The following is an 8,880-nucleotide window of genomic DNA, read 5'->3' as shown; positions in this document are numbered from 1 at the left end:
CTAGAAATAAGAATAAAATTACACCATTCATAGAAGACTATCTTCAAACAAACCTTTTACTCCGAGCAGCTTTAAATACAAGTGGACCACATTTTATGAATAAATGCAGATAACGTGTTCAAAAACTTGTTCTTGCCTATTTAGAAAGATAGATAGACAGATAGACAGTTAGACAGTGTTTAGCTAATACACAACCCACAGCTGGAACCAGTTTCCAGATGTCAGCCCAAACATTTACATTAACATTTAGCACATGCTTTTATCCAAAGCGACTTACAAATGAGGAGAGTAATAGTGTAACGCAGCTGACGTCAAGCAGACGAAGACAATGATGTAGCAAACCCAAGTGCAGTTTATTTACAGTGAAAATTTGTGATGGTTTCACATCACTAATTGTGGTGTGAAACAAATGGACTCATACTGAATATAGATTGTGAAATTGACAGCATTTTAATGATTATTAATCTAAAAAAATAAAAGGGAGGACACAACAATATTTTGCACTTGCCAGTTGTTATTTTGCCAGTTTTTCACACAAACATCTTATGCAAAAGATGGGAGCCATAGGATACATTAATTACATAGTTGATGTAATCTCTACGTAATTTTTACATAGACCTTTATCAGAATGCCAATCAGAAGTAGCCTACACAAGTGATATACCATAACAACAATACTTTGCAACAAAAAAAAAAAGTAAACAAAATAAATTCAAATAGATATGCCTAGGCTATAAAACAAACAAACCGATGTAGTGAGGAATCTTTGTCTCCTTTTCCTTTCAGCATGTCAATCTGAGTATCAGGCAGTAAAAGTTAGAGATCTTGAGGCAGGCGCGACGCTAAGTTGTGGCTGGTGCGACGCTTAGGTGGCATGATGCACGCTCTATTATAAACAAAAAGAGCGAAAAAATATAAGATGGCATATAAGAGCAGTATTTTACCGCCTGTTTGCACGTGCATCAAATTGAGTGTCTGGCAGATGTAGGAAACTCAGAATCGAAGACCAGGAGATGTTGGGATCACGTTCAAACAGAAGTTATTCTTTATTGAGCGTGGCTGCAGTTCGTCCTACAATCTAACTAATGTAACGGTAACACTTTACGGTAAGGGTACATGAATTATCATGAATTCATGTATAAATTCATGCATGAAATATGCATTAATTCATGCATTAATATCTCATGAATCATCAGGAACTAACACGAGTTCAACGTTTTTCATTCATGACTTCATGGATGAACAACACCTTAATTAAAACATTAACTAAGATGAGTACATCATCATGAATTATGATTTATTACGCATGATCATGATGTTTTCTTTGTTCACACAAAAAATTGGTCTTTACCACCCACTGTGGATAAAGCTATGGTTATGGTACATGAATCATCATGAATTCATGCATAAAAAAGTATTAATTCATGCATGCAAGACTACTCTTCGAATTATTAAAGGAATGTACAAAAATCCACATTATCTAATGCATGCATACAGGCTAGAACAGTATATCAATTAATGTGAGAACTTTTTTTCTGAATTATGATCTTAGTTATCCAGCATGTTCATGTCTTCTTCATAGCCTGCAGGTAAATGGACAGACCCCAAAATTGGCCAATCACAGCACATAACATACGAATTCTGTTGGCATTCAAATACAGTAGTCATCATTAACTAAGCATTATTTATCAGTGATTTCAACATGTGTGTGGCCCCTCAACTAAAGTGGTGACTTGGTGCTTTGAAACACTGATGAACAATGTGTTTTCATTATGATCTGAGTTATCCAGCATGTTCATGTCTTCTTCATAGCCTGCAGGTAAATGGACAGACCCCCAAATTGGCCAATCACAGCACATAACATACGAATTCTGTTGGCATTCAAATACAGTAGTCATCATTAACTAAGCATTATTTATCAATGACTTCATCATGTGTGTGGCCCCTCAACTAAAGTGGTGACTTTGTGCTTTGAAACACTGATGAACAATGTGGCATAACTGTGAAATGACATGAATATGAGCATGAAAGTTCAAGCCTTTGCAAACAATGTACTGTGGACACAAATGGACTTTGATCTTAACTTGCAACGTGATCTCATGAGAATACATGTGTATTTTTACGTAAAGTGTAGTTCTACCATACGTACATTTATTTATGTTTTATACACACAGAAACGTATAATACTGACAGTGGACAGCACAAAAACGTAATTTATTTACTTATAAACAACTTATACAAACAACGACGTACAAATTTAGGCGTATTCCTATTTAACTTATGCATATTAAAATCGTGGCATTAATATTTTGACACATAATACACTAAAACACAACATAAATTCACAAAAGAAATCAATTTTATTAGCTTAATGTGATCCAAATCTTTAGAATCCATACGTTGTTTGCAAGAAACAGATCCAAATGCAGCCCTTTATCCAGTGATCTTCATCTCCATTTCTCGGCAGAGACCGTCAACGTCATATCCCGGCATCCCGCGCTCGTGGTGAATTCAAATTCAAAAATTGCGCCCGAAGCGTTACGACATGTTTTACGGCAGTGATATCAAACGCTCATTGGCTCTCGCATGCTTCGTCACAGATTGCGACATGCCGTGTTTGTTGTGTACTACATTTGAAATGGAGAAGCGCGCGCGCGCCTTCACAGAGCGAACAGCGAACCGAAACCGGATTAACATTTTCATGGATTAATAACTTAAATTCTGCTCTGTAACGTTACCTCATACATAACTATTATATACTGCCAGAGAGGACTGCGACACATCGTCATGTGAACGACTTTTGGTACCGGTTTTGACATTTTCTCAATAAATAAATGATTGTGATTGCCTGTCTGTTGTTTTAATTTATAATTGTAAGAAATGGTTAGGTTTAGGGGTAGGGGTAGGATTAGTGGCTCAAACTATCTTTTAATGCTACATTGTTAATAAAGCTGCCATTTCCCTACACATCTGTCCATTACGTTTTATCCTTTTAATATTATCTATAAAATGGGTATGTTTAGGTGTGGAGTTAGGGTTAAGGGATCGTACATTTATAATCTATTAAATGGTAAAAGGGAAATTATACAGATATCTTTATGATATGAAATATTCGTAAATAGTTTAACGTACGTTTTTTAGCTGTAAAATCGTAATAATGTTATGTAACTTTACTGCTTTATTCTGAGACCAAACGGTATAAACCAGTTAAATCAACAGCTGGAAAGAGCTGAGAAGGAATTCAGTATACACCATGAACTTTATTTTAAGTGCCTGTATATCTGAAAACTCTTTACAAAACATAAACCATGTTACAATTTCATGATATGGAGGAGTCACATCAGTTGCTTTAAGGTGACTCTTTACCCAAATAGAGATCAAGCTGTTTGTGAAACTTTTTTTTAAACAGCTTTATGGTTTTTAACTGGTTTATACCGTTTAAGAATAAAGCAGTACAGTTAAGATCAAAGTCCATTTGTCCACAGTACATTGTTTGCAAAGACTTGAACTTTCATGTTCATATTCATGTCATTTCACAGTTATGCCACATTGTTCATCAGTGTTTCAAAGCACCAAGTCACCACTTTAGTTGAGGGGCCACACACATGATGAAGTCATTGATAAATAATGCTTAGTTAATGATGACTACTGTATTTGAATGCCAACAGAATTCGTATGTTATGTGCTGTGATTGGCCAATTTGGGGGTCTGTCCATTTACCTGCAGGCTATGAAGAAAACATGAACATGCTGGATAACTCAGATCATAATGAAAACACATTGTTCATCAGTGTTTCAAAGCACCAAGTCACCACTTTAGTTGAGGGGCCACACACATGATGAAATCACTGATAAATAATGCTTAGTTAATGATGACTACTGTATTTGAATGCCAACAGAATTCGTATGTTATGTGCTGTGATTGGCCAATTTTGGGGTCTGTCCATTTACCTGCAGGCTATAAAGAAGACATGAACATGCTGGATAACTCAGATCATAATTTAGAAAAAAAGTTCTCACATTAATTGATATACTGTTCTAGCCTGTATGCATGCATTAGATAATGTGGATTTTTGTACATTCCTTTAATAATTCGAAGAGTAGTCTTGCATGCATGAATTAATACTTTTTTATGCATGAATTCATGATGATTCATGTACCATAACCATAGCTTTATCCACAATGGGTGGTAAAGACCAATTTTTTGTGTGAACAAAGAAAACATCATGATCATGCGTAATAAATCATAATTCATGATGATGTACTCATCTTAGTTAATGTTTTAATTAAGGTGTTGTTCATCCATGAAGTCATGAATGAAAAACGTTGAACTCGTGTTAGTTCCTGATGATTCATGAGATATTAATGCATGAATTAATGCATATTTCATGCATGAATTTATACATGAATTCATGATAATTCATGTACCCTTACCGTAAAGTGTTACCAATGTAACTGTACATGGTATCTTATAGGCATTTCAGTGGGCTGTCCTTAAAGGTGCTGACCTTACACACAGCCTTAGGGATGACCACTAGATATAATCATATAAAGACAATAGAGGCAATTACCCCCAACTGGAGATAATGGTACCCCCCAAATTGTATAAACAACACATGGTCACGAGAACTAACATTCACGCATAGTTCAACTCTCAGTAGGAAGATCAAAGACTAACAAAACCCCTTCAATGGAAACTATATTGAATCTAATCAGTAAATGGATACCATCATGTTCACCTTGAATGCCCAATACAGTGTAGTTCACCTTAGTTTTTCATGTGATGTTATGTAAGGAAGTAGGATCAGCAGATCTTAAACATATTCTTAAATTTGTAATCCTACATAGATTTAAACAGTGAGAGATCTTGAAGCAGGCGTGACGCTAAGTTGTGGCTGGCACGACACTTAGTAGGTGTCAAGACTTGCTTAAAACAGCGGAATTAACTCCAAATTAAAACAGTGGAAAAAATATAAATTAAGGTGACAAATGGGCAGGCTAAATAAGAGTAGAACTGGGATGCATGTCTAACTGTCTATTTGGTCATATGCATCAGTCGGAGTGCCTGGTAGTAGCTGTAAGGCAGATGAAAAGCGTTTCGTTAATGGTGAATATTGACTTATTGTGCATACAGTTCTTGCACCACTAGCTACAGGGGATACGCGCTGCATTTTGTTTAAAAAACACCTTTGTAACAATATTAGCTCAAAGGGGAAATATTAATGATAATCCATAATTACTAATTATGATTAATTATTAATATTTGGGTCAGTTTATTAGATTAACTTTGAGGTAAGCCAATTAATATTATAATCAATTAATCAGTTCCAAAGAACTTGTTGTAGAAATTTTTATATTCTACTCTTTCTTAGACTTTGTGGGAATCTTTTTCTTTTTATTTAACTTGTGTTTCTCTCTCAATGTGAATGTATGTCACCTGGAATGCAACCAAGAAATCAGACAGTAAAACAAGTCTTTAGTGTGAGTAATCTAATCAAGAAAAACAGAGGGGTTAGCAGTAAATAAAGACCTTTGACCTCACGGATGTGAAGACAGTAAAGTCCAAGGGGGTTAGAAGGGCCATATTCTTAAACCAGCTTGATTTGATCATACTGAAGTAGGGGTATAAGAAGACTGTCTGTTTTCTGTGTGATTAGGTTCTTGCTCCTACCACGAGGTAGCTGTCGTGGTATTTTTTTGTGACCAAGCCTCTTAAAGAGAATAAAACTCCTTCTCTTTAATACAATTTGACTTTGAATGTTTCTTATGCCTGATGCTGTTTTGTTAGTTATTGTTTTTACCACAACAAACTCTTCGATTATTCATTTATTCTAAGAAAAGTGTATCTTTCAGGGTCACTGAAAAATAATTATTCCTTATCATGTACAGCAATTAGAGCATGTGACAAGACCATGATCGTAAAAGGGACTTTGTATGCAAACAGAGGATCAGAAATCAAATTCATAATTGTGCACAAGTTTTATTAACTAAATCACAAACATAACTAACACTAAACAAACATACATACATACATTCATACATACATACATACATGCAGGTAAAGGGGTGAGTGATGTGGAACCGGAAACAGGAAATAGAACTATGGAAAAGATCTATTTAACATTGAAAAGAACCATAAGCTTATCTTCAGAACGACCGCCCACACCGCAATGACGTCATTTTTGCCGCACACCTTCACGCTCGTGCGGATGCGGCGAGTATAAACCCAACTTTAGCCGTGACACGTGTCAAAATAATTAAAAGATTTTCAGTTAAGCGTTGTATTGATGCTTGATTCGTCCTATTAAAATCACGTGACTAATGACATTCAAAGCTTCGTTTCACACACACCCACGACTGCTTCGTAATCTGATTCAAAATTTTTATTTTGCCTGAAGAAGACCCATCAGCGTCGAAACGTTGCATTTTTTATTAAATATGGGAGCAAAAAGCAGTGTTGCGGACATCACATTTTTTTCATTTTATTAGTTCCTTTTGTCCTGCACCTGCTAGAAGGTGGGATGTGTACACAATTACTTTTTTGAGTATAAAATATTCCAATTCCACTGTGTCTCCATTTTTTAAAGCAGTGTCACTGTCATTTACATACATATTCCCACTGTTTCAAAGCACTGCACTGGTCCCAGTTCGAAACACTTGTAGTGTTAGGCTACAGATTTACTATAATCGTGTGAAAGTGCGTGCATATGTATGTATGTATGTATGTCTTTTTTGGAAAGTTTTCTTTCATCGAAGTAGAGACCAGGAGACGTTGGGATCACGTTCAAACAAAGTTATTCTTTATTGAGTGCGGCTGCGGTTCGTCCAACATAATCTGACTAAGGGAACTTTACATGGTATCTTATAGGCAATTCAGTGGGCTGTCCTTAAAGGTGCTGAACTTACAGCCTTTAGGGATGACTACTGAATCTAATCATCTAAAGACAATAGAGGCAATTACCCCCAACTGAGATAATGGTACCCCCCAAATTGTATAAACAACACATGGTCACAAGAACTAAGACTTTGTAACATTCACACATAGTTCATCTCTTAGTAGGGAGATTAAAGACTAACAAAACCCCTTCAAAGGAAACTGTTAAATCTAATCAGTAAATGGATGCCCTCATGTTCACCTTGAATGCCCAATACAGTGTAGTTCACCTTAGTTTTTTATGTGATGTTATGTAAGGAAGTAGGATCAGCAGATCTAAAACATATTTGAAATAGATTCTTAAAATTTGTTATTCTACATCTTTGTGTGTATGCACCTGCATTTATCTACTTCCTCTATTCATGAGTTTTATTTGTTTACAGAGGTGTAAAGTCCAGGGGGCTGTTCCATAAAAGCCGCTTAGAAAAGCGGGGATTAAACTCCAAAACCGGACTTGAATGAGCCTAAGAAATGAGTTGGGGCTAAAGTGGTTCCATAAAAGGTAATTGAAGCTCACACAATCTCACTAATTTGATCCAGGTTTATCTAGTCTAGATAATTGCGTGTGCACGCGTTTCTTAAGCAGCCCTAGAGGTCGATCGTGGATCAAATCGATCCACCATCAAACAGCGTATATTTTGTGCTGTTTTATGCGTTTGTGACATGTTTTTTCCCCCCCTTAGTTCAAAACTGACATTTTACAGTTATATTCTCCATCTGTAAATGTTCGAAAGCCATGCAAATGTATCCATTTTGCTGCTAATTTTCATATTGAACGAGCGCTGCTGCGCGCATGCGCGCCAAATAGGAGCGCAATAATTCTGACTAAAATATACATTTTGCTTGGAAAATTAATATGCGATATTTTATAACACTAGAAATATCTTCTAATTATAATAATTTATCTTTAGGATGTTGGATAAGTTGCAGTGAACTTCTAGCGAACAGAAGTAGCCTACTTCAGTGAAGTAGCCTATAATTCAGGGAAGATTTATAGCGCAATTTTCCACCGGACAAATTGCGATTTTTAACTCATGATTTCTGTTCTGTGCGTCTGTGCGCACCAATCTTGCACTTCTATCTACTCCTCAACCAGACCACCTAGAGACTTCGGGTTTTCGGCATTATGTTAAGGAAGGTCTAATCTCGGGAACGCACAAAAAAAATCCAGGAAAAGATTTACTATCTCTTAGTGTTGTGATCCCATGAGGTGAGAAAATTGCGCTAAAACACTCACTGAGTTTTTATTACTTGTTTTTAAGAAACTAAATAGCCTATATAAAGATACAAAATATAGTTTTGGGTATAGGACCTATGCTACTTAATAAAGATGATGTATACTTATTTAGAATGCTGAGAATTACAGCTTTTAATGCAATATTTTTTTGGAGAAAGCAAGAATCCCCAGTTTTAAATGAGTAGATTTAGTTTCTAAAGTACATTATGGAGAGGATAACATTAAATTAAGAGCAAATGTATACATTTTGAAAAGATATGTGCAACTCTAAAATCAAAGAATATTCCATAAAATAAAGGAATATATATAGCCTACATTAACTACATTTTTATATAACCCTCCCTCCCTTTTATTTCTAGTTATTTGTTATTTTATTTATTTACTTATTTAATATTGAATATTTGATATTCAAATAATATTACTTGAATAACTATTAGGAATTATGTGTCATTATAAGAGTTTGATATAAATATGTTAATGTTAAATTTTTATTACTATTTATTTATTGTTTTTTGTCTTTTCCCCCTTAAATCATATGTAAAAGTGTAAAAGTGTCTATGTACTTTTTGGTTATTGTTCTAATCATGTGTGTTTTGAGGCTATGTGTTGGTGGGTATTATCACAAAAGAAAAAAAGTAGAAGGAAAAATAAGGAATATTTATTGGGGGAAAATATTATGTCTTTAAAGGAACTATCAATTTGTATAATTGT

The sequence above is a fragment of the Squalius cephalus genome (genome assembly GCF_949319135.1).
Source record: "Squalius cephalus genome assembly, chromosome: 4".
In the NCBI taxonomy this organism is placed as follows: domain Eukaryota; kingdom Metazoa; phylum Chordata; class Actinopteri; order Cypriniformes; family Leuciscidae; genus Squalius; species Squalius cephalus.
This window is presented reverse-complemented; position numbering follows the sequence as displayed.